The following is a 15,028-nucleotide window of genomic DNA, read 5'->3' as shown; positions in this document are numbered from 1 at the left end:
GGCTGATATAAGTGCTCTGAGCACATTTAAGGTAGGAGAGGCTATCAGCTACGATGTTCCGTAGGTTAGGCGTATCCAATGCATTTTCGACTTGTAATATTTTCAACGTAGGGTGGGCTTAGTGAGACCTTAATTTCATCGTAAGCGGAGGAAGATCTGTGACCTGACAATTCCATTCTTAGGTGTATCTATGCCTGTATTCGTTTGCTAGGGCCACTGTAACAAAGTACCACAGGTTAGGTGGGTTAAACAACAGAAATTTATTTTCTCACGGTTCTGGAAGCTAGAAGTCCAAGGTCAAAGTCTACCGGCTTTATTCCTTCTGAGGCTGGGAGGGAAGGCTCTGCTCCAGGTGTTTCTTCCTGGGTTTAGAGATGGCTGTCTCCCCCCATATCTTCGAATCACCTTCCTTCTGTTAATGTCTGTGTCCAGATTTCCTCTTCTTTTATTTTTATTTTTTATGTTTATTTATTTTGAGAGTGAGAGTGTGAGCAGGGGAGGAGTTGAGAGAGAGGGAGACACACAGTCTGAAGCAGGTTCCAGGCTCGGAGCTGTTAGCACAGAGCCCGACGCAAAGCTCGAATTCACAACCCGTGAGGTCATAACCTGAGCCGAGGTCGGACGTTCAACCGACTGAGCCACCCAGGTGCCCCCAGACTTCCTCTTCTTGTAAGGGCACCAGGCATATTGGATTAACGTTGACCCTAATGACATCTTTTTAAATTAATTACCTCTACAGAGAGCCTGTCTCCAAATTCAGTCACATTCTGAGATACGAGGAGTTAGGACTTTAACACATGAATTCAGTGGGGGCCACAATTAAGCCCATAACAATATCCAAGTGCTTATGTGAATATATGTGTAAGAATGTTCATGGCACTTTTACTCATAATAACCACAAATCGAAAATAAACCAGATGTCCAATAATAGTAGTAAGGATTAAAAAAAAAAAAGTGCTCTGTTTGTGCCATGGGATACTAACTGCCATAATAATAATATTTTTTAAAACTACAGCTAAGGGCACCTGGCTGGCTTAGAAAAACATGTGACTCGTGATCTTGGGGTTGTGAGCTTGAGCCCCACATTGGGTGCAGAAATTACTTAAATAAATAAAACTCAAAAACAAACAAACAAACAAACAAACAAACAAAAACTACAGCTCAGGGCACCTGGGTGGCTCAGTCGGTTGAGCTGTTGACTTTGGCTCAGGTCATGATCTCACATCTCATGGGTCCAAGCCCCGTGTCGGGCTCTGTGCTGACAGCTCAGAGCCTGGAGCCTGCTTTGGAGTCTGTCTCTCCCTCTCTCTCTCTCAAAAATAAATAAACATTAAAAAAAAATTTTTTTTTTAAAAGCTACGGCTACACGCAACAATATGAATGAATCTAATAGAGAGGACGAAGCCAAGCCCAAGACTCCATACTGTTTGGTACCATTTATATGAAGTTAAAGAAGAAGAAAAATAAATGCATGGTGATAGAATAGTAGTTACCTCCTGGGTGTGTGGTGAGTAGGAAAGGAAGCTTCTGGAAATGTTCGATATCTTTATCGGTGGGGGAATTACATGGTACTATATATATGCAAAAACTCATGAGCTGTACGTTTAAGATTTATATAATGTTACCTTCTATAAGTTATGCCTCAATTTAAAATAAAAATGAACTCAAATAAATTCCCATTTATCACTAGGTATTTTCCCCAAACACACCCTGTAATGGCTGCAAATGCTCCATCTTCTTAAAAACATTTAACATTTGCATATACCAGGGACTGCCCCCAAGACCTCCTGTACTAACTGAATTAATCCTCACAAAAGCCTATAGGGTAAGTTACTGACATTATCCCCATTTTACAGAAAAGGAAACTTCTTCAGCTTACACCATGAGTAAGTGGTAAAGCCAGGATTCGAACCCCCATAATCTAATCAAAAGGTCGCATGCTGAACCGCTCCGCCATATTGCCTTTCTAGTCAGCTATCATCGCTGTTCCCATGAACAAATTGTGATTGATTGGCTTTACTTCTCTGTCTTTCTGTTATTGGGCATTCAGGCTGGTGACCTTCCCCCCCCCCCCCAATTTATATTTTCGATGATAAATAAAGCAACAGTGAACACTGGTGCATATACATTTTTTCTAGTATCCTGATTTTTTTTTTTTTTTAATTTTTTTTTTCAACGTTTATTTATTTTTGGGACAGAGAGAGACAGAGCATGAACGGGGGAGGGGCAGAGAGAGAGGGAGACACAGAATCGGAAGCAGGCTCCAGGCTCCGAGCCATCAGCCCAGAGCCTGACGCGGGGCTCGAACTCACGGACCACGAGATCGTGACCTGGCTGAAGTCGGACGCTTAACCGACTGCGCCACCCAGGCGCCCCTCTAGTATCCTGATTTTTAACTTGGGGAAGAAGATCCTAGAATGCACACCACTAGATCCAAGCCTTCCAACGCGTTAACAGTTCTTGATGGGTGTTACTAATTTGTTCTCCTGATCGATCCAACTAGCTCATACACCTGCAATAATTAGTCCCTCATTTACATTTCTCCATGAACAGTTCCCACTTCTTTTAGGCCTTCCAGAAAAGTCTTGGTCATCATCTTTTCTCCGTCAGTTGATTTGTGTTCAGGAAAATTAAAAGTGAAACGCTATCTACCAATCCATCTATTTGTGTGTTTAGGTGTGTTTTATATGTATATTCATTATACAAACAGAAACACAAAAGCACACGTGTGCACGTACACACCCATAGATACGTACCATACACACTGGCCGTCTGACTGGTTGGAGTCGATCTCGGAATGAAAGACCAGAAGAAATCCCTCTGTGCATGGTCTTTACCAGAGTTCCGGTGCATTCTGGTGGATTCTTGGAGCTTTAGCGATTCGTGAAGAATGGCCCTTCGGTAACGGGAAAGACCGCCATGTGCCAGGGATGCATAGGTTTTTCAAGGTATCTTGTCTTTTCTAGCGGTTCACTTTCACGCCTATCTTTTAAGGCAGTATGATCTTACTTTTTGGCTGGTGGGCCCTGGGAGACTTTGCTCCCAAGGAACTCTTATTTGCATACATATTTAACAAAAAGACGCGGAGTAGTAGCCACATCGGGGTTCAAACCACATACAAGTGCCTGATATACAATCCGCTTAATTTAAGGGCTTCTGTATATTGGCCTGAGCTCTACAGAGCACCAAGCAATCTTGTGGTGTTTTGTCCAATGACTTATTTAATGCATACATTCAGTGAACACATATTATCCGTCTACTGACTCTTGGGCAGGTGATAAACATCTCGTGGGCTGGGCTCCTCTTGCTTCGATAGCTGATGGTTCCTGACCGGTGCTAGTGCCCACGTGAAAAGGGGAATTGCCTGACTCTTGAGGGGGGAATGGCAAAATCCCCAAATACGTGGCTTCAGCCATAACTGGCAATTCCCCCTGTACCGTGCATTGTAAAAACAGCTGCTTCACCACCACTTGCTTCAAATACACAATGCCTCTTTCTCTTTTCCAAGTTCCAAAGGGGGTGGAGGGAAGAAAGAGAAAGAGCAGATAGCTGGAGACAATCAGTGATACAATCTGGATTAAAAGGAGTGGCCACAACGGGCTTTTCTTTTCTTTTTTTTTTTTTTTTTCAACGTTTTTTATTTATTTTTGGGACAGAGAGAGACAGAGCATGAACGGGGAAGGGGCAGAGAGAGAGGGAGACACAGAATCAGAAACAGGCTCCAGGCTCCGAGCCATCAGCCCAGAGCCTGACGCGGGGCTCGAACTCACGGACCGCGAGATCGTGACCTGGCTGAAGTCGGACGCTTAACCGGCTGCGCCACCCAGGCGCCCCCACAACGGGCTTTTCTAATAGCTCACCCTGAGTTGGACACCCCTACCCACTCCCACTCTGGTGGAGCCGTGGACCCCTCCTGCCACGGCAGAGAGCCATCCATGTGGCAGGGAAGGGATGCGAATGTACTGCCACTCTGTGGCCGAGGTGAGCGCAGGAGGCTGAGTGGAGCAGGCCTAGTTCGTCCTGCCAAGCTCACTGATTAGAGCAGTCAGTCTGCTTTGGGGGACCAGGGAGGAGAGGTGGTGGGAGGAGAGGCCAGGCATCACTCTGGTAGGAGCACAAAGCCAGGGGAATGCAGGTTCCTCTGACGGAGGCCCTTAGGTATTCCTGACATCATGTTTCCTGCAAAAGTCAAGTCTTGGCCGAGTGTCTCACAGGCCAGCCACCTTTCCACCCACATCAACACGGTCTCGTTCGTCGCATGTGCAATTTTTATGCCTCTTGGGCCTTCTCTGAAATTGCCGGACAAATCTTGGGATTCTGTCTCTTCCTCTCTCTCTCCCTCCCCAATTCGTGCTCTCTCTCTCTCTCTCTCTCTCAAAATAAATAAACTTTAAAAAATAAAGTTTCTATTTACCTGTAAGAACTTTCACATTTCCACTTAGTTCTTTTTTTCTTTCAGGGCTATGTCCCACCGGGAGGTGGTGGTGGTGAGGCCGTGATGAGCTTCCTTTTCATTTTCTCATAGGAGTAACTCACATAAGACGAGATGAGCTTCAGCTGCTGGGCTCACTCACTACTCCACCCTGCGACCTGTACCCCCCCACCCCCGGCCTTGCAAAGTGGGATTCGGATGTGTTCCTGAATAATACTATCTGGACCATTGGGGCGTCTCATGAATAGTTGAAACAAGAAATATGCCATCTGCAAATGTCAAGGGTCTAGAGCAGGAATTGAATAGCTTTTGCTGCACAGGATCAGATAGTAAATCTTTTCAGCTTTGTGGGCCATATGGTCTCTGTCCCCACCACTCAGTTCTGCCGTCATATGGCGAAAGCAGCCACAGACCGTGTGTAAACAAACTCACGTGGCTGGGTTCCAATAAAACTTTATTTACAAAAAAACCTGACCTGCCAGTTTGGACCCGTTGCCTGTAGAGTTTGCCCTCCTTGGTTTGGGCGCCCAGGGGAACTTTCCTAAATGAAGTGGATGAGAAAATACAATGGACTGGGGTAGCGAGATGTGGTTTTAGTCCCAGCCCCAGCTCCGCTGTTGAGCAGCCGCGGGGCTTCAGGGGAGTCCCCCGCCATATATCTGGACAAGTTCTGTCCCCCCTTGAGTAGAATTTTGGGGTGGATCTGTATCGGAGGTGGCAAACCGGTGCTCCACGTTTGCATCTGGCCCCCAGATGTGTGCGATTTGGCCCATGTAGCATCCAAAACATTTTGAATTCGTTTCCAGCGTTTCAGATGGGGAGATTTCATACAGAAATCCAGATTTCTGGCTACCCTTGAAATAGCAGAGAATCTGGCACTCCTGGGCTCACATTCTCTCGTGGCAGGCCTTGCCCAAGGCTGAGAGCAGGGTTTGGTGGCTCTGGGGGCCGCACGTACCCTCAGAACACAGCAGCCTCCCGCTGGCCTGCTCCGGCCATCGATGTGATTACCGGACACCGAGCATCTTGGTTTCGTGGCCCCGGCAGGAGACCTTTGGTGCTTTTGAGTTTAACAGTCAAGCATTTGCTGATTAGTCCAAATCATGATGTCACCACCGTGCAGCAGATGCTTGCATTCTCCAGTTTGCCCTTCCCCTCCCCCAAAGCCCATGGTCTGTTTGGAACCCATGTGGTGTTGGGGAGACAGCCGTCCCTTGGGCTAGCCAAACGGGCGCATTCTGTCCCCTGGCCTCACAGCTGGTTCAGGGCTGGGCGTGTGCCTCCACCAGGGCATCAGGGGGACTCTCGGGCGTGGCGAGGAACACTGGGACACTTCTCTGGGTCGGGAGGATGGTGTGGGAGAGGTCTCTGACTCGGTTTGCAGCTTTTGTTACTGTTGGAACTACCCCCCCCACCGGGGATTCCCTTCTTAGCCCGTTTGGGGCGGCCATAACAAATGGCCACAGCTTGGGTGGCTTATGGACAACGGACATTCATTTTTTCGTGCTTTTGGAGGCTGGAGGCCTCCCCTGAGGGTGCCAGCATTGTCAAGTTCTGGCGAGAGTCTTCTTTGGGGTCGAAGGCTGCTGACTTCTTGTCTTGACCTCACATGGTGGAAAGGAGGGCTAGAGAGTTCTCTGGGGTCTCTTCATAAGGGCACTAATCCCATTCACAAGAGCTCCACCCTCATGACCTAATTGCCCCCCAAAAAGGCTCTGCCTCCTCATACCACCTGAGCCTGGGCTCGCCACAGAGCACGTCAGCTCGGTGACAAGCATGTTAGGGAGAGGGCATGATGCACGGAAAGCTGCTGTAAGACCCTGGGCACACCTCGCATTTCTCTCCGACCCAAATGACGTCTTCCGAGGACCAGGAGTAATCTGAGGGCCCCCCACTGGAACGTTTGCAGGGGTCACGGCCAACACCAGCATGTAACTCCCCAAGGGCAGGGAATTCGTTCTGTATTTGTTAACAGTGGGATCCTCAATGCCCAGAGCAGGGCCCGGCCCATTTTAGGTGTGAATAAACGAACGTATTTGTTGCGCTCTCCCCCTGTGACGCAAACTGTGTTGGGAACTTCGTATGTCGTATCTCATTTAATCCTGGCAACATTTCCTCCCAGGTCAGGGCCGTTACTGTACAGGAAGGGGCCAGGAAGGTAGAGCAGAGAGCTAAGAACTCTCCAGGGTCGAGGAGCTGATCAGTGGCCACAGCATACCTGATCCTTGGACTCTGTGTTTGTATCTACGTCCTGTCCTGATGGATGGGAGCTGCGTGGTCCCAGGAAGGGAGGGGAGTTCAGATTGTAAATACAGCCCCAGTAGTGAGGAATCACACAGGGCAGACCTATGTCTTTGCAACTTGGTTTCAACCCCAGCGGTCCCAGGCAAGGAGAAAGGCTCCGCCTCTGGTGGCAGTGACTTGTACACCTCTCTAAGCTGCCACTCTCCCTCTTCAAACATCAGGGAGAACAGAACTCGGGCTCAGCACCCTCAGCACCCAGAGAGGATCTACTTTCACAGCGCTTTGTTCCCATTTTTAAAATTTATTTTTAATTTTTTAACGTTTATTTATTTTTGAAAGAGAGAGGCAGAGCGTACGCAGGGAAGGGGCGGAGAGAGAGGGAGACGCAGAATCGGAAGCAGGCTCCAGGCTCGGAGCCGTCAGCACAGAGTCCGATGCGGGGCTCGAACCCACGGACCACATGATCATGACCTGAGCCGAAGTCAAATGCTTAACCGACTGAACCACCCAGGTGCCCCTCCACCCCCACATCGCTTTTATTTTTACAAGTTGCCTTCACTGCCTGGCAGTCCGGCTTGTTTTCCACTTAAGGCGACGATACACAGTTTCCTTGTAAAATTACATACTTCCATAATTTTAGCAGTGATAATAGAATACTAGCAATACGTCTTTGGGTGCAATTTCTTGAGTCTTGCACGTAGCAGAAATCACGGAGGCAGCACCACGATGCATATGGAATCAGCCTTCGTTGCCCACTGAAGAGCCCATGCCGATAGCAGTTCTGGAACGGGGCAATCCGAGAGCTCATGATCCCAGGCCAGCTTGGGTCGTTAGTGTTTACCTAGTACAAGTAGGGCCCTCCAGAATCGGTCTGGGGAGGCGGCGTGGCTGGGCCGGGCCCCGGGAGGGGCTGGGGGCCGAGCGGCCGGAGGAAAGATGTGGTCCATAAGGGAGGGAATTGGTGGACACTGACTCGGAGAAAGGGAAATCCCAGGGGGCGTTAGGAGAGGCTCAGGACAGCAGAGGCGCTATGAGGGGGAAACCATCGCCTGCTAGTGTTAATTTCTCCCTCCCTTCCCCAAGCTCGCTAATGACAAGCGGCTCAACCCCAGCGCGGTGTTTCTCAACCTTCGTCAATGCGCAACTCCGCAGCCGAGGCCCCGTTGGGCTTGACTTCGTGCAGTCTGTGTTATGGAAATAACGTCTCCCTCCTGAATTCCGGTACACAAGAATGTGGACCGCGCTTTTTGAGCGTGACCGCCCAAGAATCCTTGACAACAAATTCCAACTCTTTCCCTCATCATAGGAACACTCTCGTGGAGTCTGTGTGAGTGGTTGGGAGTGCTCCAACCGTTTAACTCCATTTCAATAAAATAAATAAATAAATTAAGACTGCTTTAAAAACTCTAGTTAAAACCGACAGGTCTACTGGTGGGTGCTGGGTACCAAATTGTAACATATCAGAAACCATCCATGTCTTCACTTATTACTGTCTCTGGGCATGGATTCGAACTTTCTGGCAATGTGTCATTGATTAGAAAGGATGAGCTGGTCTTTTTTTAATTCAGGCTTGGCTTGTTGCTCACATAAAATTATGCACTGCCGCAGCAAAAGTCGGCAGAATTCAAGCACATCTGCTCAGCGCATGTTCTTGGCAGAGCCTTATCTTCGGTTACACAACAACAAGTAAACTTACAACATGTCGTCCTGCTAATATTTTATTATTGATGTTTTGGGGGTTTTGCTCTAAGTGAGGTGTGCTTCTTCTCCCGCTTCTTTATCGATGGTCAAGAATTCAAGCCAAGGCTAGAAAGTGTGTGTGTTTCAACTTGGGAATAAAACGTCAGGCGACTTCTTTTTTGAGCCTTTAGGTCCGTTTAATTAAAGAGTATTCCGAAATTGCAAGGCGCGTTGTATAAAAACCAAACCTCTGTCAACCTCTTACCTGTGTGTGTCAGAAGTTTCATGTTACTGTTTAACCAAAGTGAAAATATAGGAATAACTGATGCTGAGAACTCAGCATTGGATGCTGAGGCTGGTTTAAGGATGGGTTGTCATCTGGGGCTCCTGGGTGGCTCAGTCGGTTGAGTGATGAACTCTTGATTTCGGCTCAGGTCGTGATCCCAGGGTTGTGGGATCGAGCCCCAAGTCAGGTTTGTGCTGACAGCATGGAGCCTGCTTGAGATTCTCTCCCTCTCTCTCTGCCCCACCCTGCTCTCTCTCTCTCTCTCTCTCTCTCAAAGAAAGAAAGAAAGAAAGAAAGAAAGAAAGAAAGAAAGAGTGAATTGTCATCTAAAATAGGGGCAGGCTGGGGGTCCTGGGTGGTTCAGTTGGTTAAGTGTCTGACTTCACCTCAGGTCATGATCTCACCGTTCCTGGTTCCCAGGTTCAAGTCCCATGTCGGGCTCTGTGAGCTCGGAGCCCGGAGCCTGTTTCAGATTCTGTGTCTCCCTCTCTTGTTCTACCCTTACCCCGTTCATGATCTATCTCTTTCTCTGTCAAAAATAAATAAAAACAATAAAAATTTTTTTCGAATACAGGCAGGCAAACATTTTCTGTAAAGGGCCAGATAGTAAATCTCAGCAGTCTTGTGGGACATATGATCTCTGTCACAATTACTCAACTCTGCATGGTAGCACAAAAGCAGCCACAGATAATATGTAAAGCAAAATACAGCTTTATTCTAATAATTTTTTGTGGACCCTGAAATCAGAATTTCATATATTCTCACATGTCACGAAATATTATTTTTCTGATTTTTTTCCCAACCACTTAAAAAATATAGAAACTATTCTTCACTCAAGAGAGTATCCATACCTCTCGATTTCACATTGTTTTCATCCACAGAAACAGCCCCCGTGGTGGTGGTAACCTCTGGGAGATGGTCGGAAATGTGATTGGAAAAGGACAGCAGGGAAGGGGAGGGGATCAGAGGAGGGAGTGTCTCAAATCCTGACGAGTTCAATTTCTTAACACCCGGGTGCTGGCATTGAGATAGGAGAACTAAAGGAACCCCATAAACAACTACTCTTTTTGAAACTTTTCCTGTTTCTATTCTTGCTGGGACCTGCACCCCCGCCTTACACATGCTTTCTAGAACAGGTAAGGTGTCCTCCTTGTAAAGGTCAAGGAGTTAATGATTTCTCTGGACTCTTCCAGCAAAGGAGATAACATCTAAGGAGGGACCAGGTGAGTTCATCACGAACCTATTCCAAGACCATTGACTCACCAAGCCCCCTGGCTCCGGGGCATAAGTGGCTTATGAGGAACACCTAAACACTCGTCTTGGTTCCCGGATGCCTGAGAAGACACGTATCCTGGACCACAATCCTCAGTAAAAGCCCCAGACTCCAAGCAAAGACGAGACTCAGCGTCCTTTCCTTCCTCGTCTCCCAGACACTCTGTATCTGCACTCTCTATACCTTCAATAAACTCTGTCGTCACTTCTTCTTGGCTCACGTATGATTTCTACCTGCCGGACCCACAGGACCCAGCCAGCCTGCATCATTTACGTGGATGTTTACCTTATAATTATTCATTAAACCGGACATTTATGTCCTATGCTTTGTGTGTGCATGCAAAGGTAATATTTCACAATGAAAACGTTTGCAAGTAAATTACATAAATAAACATGTATAAAACATGATTCTCACTGACTGTGTAATTAGCAAATGCTAACTTGACTTTATAAAATGCATTAATAATTTAATTTATTCTATTTATTTTTATTTTTTTAGTTTGAAAGAGAGAGAGAGAGAGAGAGCGTGAGCAGGGGAGAGGGGCAGAAGGAACAAGAGAATCTTAAGCGGACTCCACGCTCAGTGCGGAGCCCAACACAGGGCTCGATCCCAAAACCCCGGGATCATGACCTGAGCTGAAATCAAGAGTCGGAAACTCAACCAACCGAGCCACCCAGGCGCCCCAATAATAATTTAATTTAAATGACACTTTTGTTTATTTGATACTTTGAGGTTTCATGTAAATTTTTATTAGAAAAAAATAATTCCACTGCTAAGAATGTTTGATAGCTGCTGTTTAATCAGTACTTAGCACCAATAGAATTTTCTGTGACAATGGCAATGCATTGGTTCATGACTACTGTATTGGACAGCACAGGTTTAGATTTTTTTTTTTTTAACTTGTCCTTCCACATTATAATTTGAAACGTATGCGTGTTTGTCTGGGTTCAAATCTCAACTGAGGTTTGTGTAGCTGTGTGACCTTGAGCACCTGACTTAACCTCTCTGTGCCTTAGTTCCTTCATTTTTTTTTTTTTTAATTTTTTTTTTCAACGTTTTTAATTTATTTTTGGGACAGAGAGAGACAGAGCATGAACGGGGGAGGGGCAGAGAGAGAGGGAGACACTGAATCGGAAACAGGCTCCAGGCTCCGAGCCATCAGCCCAGAGCCTGACGCGGGGCTCGAACTCACGGACCGCGAGATCGTGACCTGGCTGAAGTCGGACGCTTAACCGACTGCGCCACCCAGGCGCCCCAGTTCCTTCATTTTTAAATATAAATAATAACAGTACCTACCCTATAGTGTAGTCGACGGGACTAAATGAGAAAATTGACAGTCCTATGCCTGTTCCATACTAAGTACTCAGTAAATTTGCCATTATAATGACTGGGAACTTCACTCCGGCAGCAATCCTACGAGGTTTATAAAAGAGGAAATTAAGGTCCTCTCTGCTGATAAACGACAGACTTAGACTGAAATCTTGGCCTGTCCACGTTTTCATGGGTCACGTTGATTCCCCAAAGTAACTGACACGGCAGCGTAGCGTAGAGAATGATCCATTGCATTTACGATTCTTTGAGGGGTAGAATATTACACTCACGCAAAACAGGGTGCGTTCTGAACTCTATTCGATGCCCCTCTGTGCTCTTGTGAAACTTCTTCAAAATACTCGTTGAGTAAAGGAAATTAAAAATAATGGTACCAGACAGCCGCTTCTGGCTTCAACCCTCACAAATTTGCCCATTGTCACCTCCCTCTTGCTAAAAGTTAAGTTACAAGGAAGGAAAAAACTAAAAGCTAAACTACAGAGCTACAGTTACACGCAAGCCTTTAAAAATTGACTTTGACAAGCCTCTTTTCCCTTGAACTTTTCCCATGGCTGGCTTCCACAGATGGGAATTACACTTGTCCTGCCAGTCGTCCCCGGGTCCCCACACTCCATTTGTACATACTTGCTTGTAATGGGTGGGGTTAAGATCGAGGGATAAAGGTCTTGGGGGTTTGAGATTGATGTTTATGACTCGGTCTGTCCGTGGTGCCTTTGATCTGTTATCCTGAATGGATGGTGCAGGCTGCATTGTTTGTGGGAGTGATTGAGTTTTTGTTTTATCAGATTCCTACACACAGAATATAAGGGCGGAGAGATTACAGGGCAGGTTTGGAATTCGGATGGGCTGGGTTGCTCGCATTGTGGGAATTTGTCAAGTTTGAGTTTTGCTGGTGGGGGCTAGACTCTGGGCCTGGGAGGGGGGAGGAGGGCTGTGTGGACCATCCTGGGGACGGGAGACTCAACTCTGACTCCAGACCATCAACATTGCTCTCACGTAGTCCCGGCTCGTAGCCATGTGGTGCACTTGGGCCGGGCATAGTTAGGCCTCTGTTGGGGGCCAGAGGACTAGGGAAGAGATGAAAAAGACAGAATATCTCTCAACAAAGCACGAAATGCCCTCCGCCCCCCAGCTGCTTCCACAATGAGCTGGAGGGGTCTTGATGGGCGACCGTTGGCTGATTCAGCCTTCACATATGGCACCGCCCCAGCCATGGCGCTGATCCCCTGTGCCCTGGCCACCAGTGTCTGGTTTGCCTGGATCCCCCCCCCCCCCCCCAGTCCCCGGCACAGAGGCCTGTCATGGCAACAGCTGGGGGTTGGGGAAAGACACTGCCTGGCCCTTGCTGATGGGCTGAGATAGATGGGTTGCCGGCAATGTGCCAGAAGACCCCCTCCCCACCTCTTTGTAAGGTTTGCAGAGGAGCTGGGGTCAAGGCCTGGGGAAAAGCAAGAATTCCTCGCTGGGTGGGTGGGGGGTGGTGCTGAGAGCTGAGATACTGGAGTGGTGGGGAAGCCAGTCAAAACTGTGGGCCTCCTCAGCCAGGAAGTCCTCTATTCACCTCACCCCCATCCTTCAGGGAGCAGGCTGAACTGAGAGACTGACCATGGGATACTGAAATCTGTTGGAAATGCTTTGAAGGGAGTAATTATTAAACCGACCCACTGGGGCTCCAGCTAAGCCAGGCCCAAGCTCCTCCCTGACTCATCCTCCCTGGTGAGAAGGAGGGGCATAGACAGCTCATTAGGTGGCCCATCTCCTCCAGCAAGCTCCAAGGTTATCCTCTGGGAGGAAGCAATGGGTATATTTGATTTGCAAATGTTGGGAGTGGTCCCTCCCAGCTGGGAGGTGAGGGGAGTGGGGAGGAGTCAGGGCAGGATTGGGGGGGGGGGAGGGTCCAGGGTGGGGATGGGGGTGGTCAGGCGCGGGGGTGGGGTGGGGTGCAGTGCTGTGTCACCCAAGTCAACAGAAAGACTTTCAGCACCGGCCTGCGTCTGCCATTAAACAATTTGCCTCTGGTGTCTGTCTGTGGATCTCCAGGCTCATGACTGTCAAAAACAGTTAAGTCCAGCTCGGAGCAGGGAGAAGATTGGATTCCTTTTCTTGGTCATTTGCCGACGTGGGAATACCAAGAGCAGTTTTTGGCACCTAAAGCAGAATCTCAAGGGCTGTACTACTTAACAGTTCGTACAGGAAGGACTGTTTCTTGCGGTTGCCCCCAAGGTCACGCTCTGGTGAGAAGCCATGGATCCACGCCTTCCTGGGCTTTGATTGGGCTTAAGCTATTGGAGGCACCAAGTATTTTCACGGACAGGTAAACTCGCCTTTGCTTGGCTGTGGACCTGTATATAATGGCTGGGTGCCTTGTCAGACTCTTTTCCATTTTTGATTCTTGTGCTCGTAAACAAGGCCTGCATGAAAGTAGGCCAACTTCGGATAAGCTGATCACTTCGAAATGAGAATCACCTAAAAATTAGGACATCAAAACAGCCTTGCAACCAATGGAGGAAGTCACGTTGGAAAGAAGGTGCAGGGATTCAGCAGGAGTCCTAAGACATTGTCAGGGATCTCTTTGATAGGGCAACTTAAATGGAAATTATCAAATGGCTCTTTAAAACATGCACCCTTTTGTTTGATTAGCCTACTGTAGATAACCTTTATTAAACCTGATCTGAAATTACAACCATGGCCCATGCTTCTTTGATGCTGGGGCTGTTTCATTTCCTGTTTATACTATGATACACGTTGCACTAGGAGATAAAGCACTTCTGAAGGATATTAAGATATAAAAGTCCCTTGGCTATTTGCTGGCACTGTTTTGATGTTTTCTTGCTCCCTAGAAATTAGCATATCCTTTTCAAAGGCTGCCTCTGATGAGAGTAATCCTTTGCCATGATGTATTTGCTAAAAGTCATCAATGATAGTATATTGTGTAAAGAAATGACACATAAAAGGCATGATGTTAGATTATTGATAATGAGGCAACTTGTGTAACGGTTGCTTTTGGCTTTTCTAAAACATATTTTGACACCATAAATACACTGGGCTTATATTAATGAAGATTTAATGCTACTGAGATTTTAAAGAAACTTGCACAGAGCAACTTTGCAAAGGAAAGCGCTAGTAGGGGGCAAGTTTAACATTTTTACTAATTTTACTAAGTTATGTTCTATCAAGACATTTTATTGCCTTGGAAATAAGAAACGATTGTAAGCTTTTTGTTTTCCTTTAGTTTCAGAGCTTAGAGTTAATGAATAAGTACTGCACGGAGCCAATCTGGGAAAAGACTTTTGCACACATAGCCAGATTTATTTATTTACTTATTTATTTTGCTGAAATAAGGAAAGAGAGAAGGAAAGAAAGACAATTAGGAAAGAAGGAAGAGAAAGAATAGAAAGAAGCCAAGACAAAGAAAGATTTTTAAGAAAGTGAAGGCAAGATGGAGAGAAATAAAAGAAGAAAGAAAAAAAGGAAGAAGGAAAGCAAAGAGAAGAAAAAGAGAGAGAAGGAGGGAAGGAAGGAGGAAAGAGGAAAGAAGGAAGGAAGGAAGGAAAATAAGAAAGGGGGAAGGAAGGAAGGAAGGAAGGAAGGAAGGAAGGAAGGAAGGAGGAAAGGAAAGAAGGGAGGAGGCAAAGAAAGAAAAAGAAAAGAGTGGAAGAAAGAAAAGTTAGAAGGGAAGAAAAGAGACAGAAAGGAGGAGGAAAGACAAGAGGGAATGAGAGGGGAAAGGAAAGTTCTGTGGTCTGCATGTTGATAAATTATTCAAGGGAAGGGTCATGGCAAA

The sequence above is a fragment of the Neofelis nebulosa genome, chromosome 16 (assembly GCF_028018385.1).
Source record: "Neofelis nebulosa isolate mNeoNeb1 chromosome 16, mNeoNeb1.pri, whole genome shotgun sequence".
NCBI classification, from domain to species: Eukaryota; Metazoa; Chordata; class Mammalia; order Carnivora; family Felidae; genus Neofelis; species Neofelis nebulosa.
Note: the sequence above shows the minus strand (reverse complement) of the source record.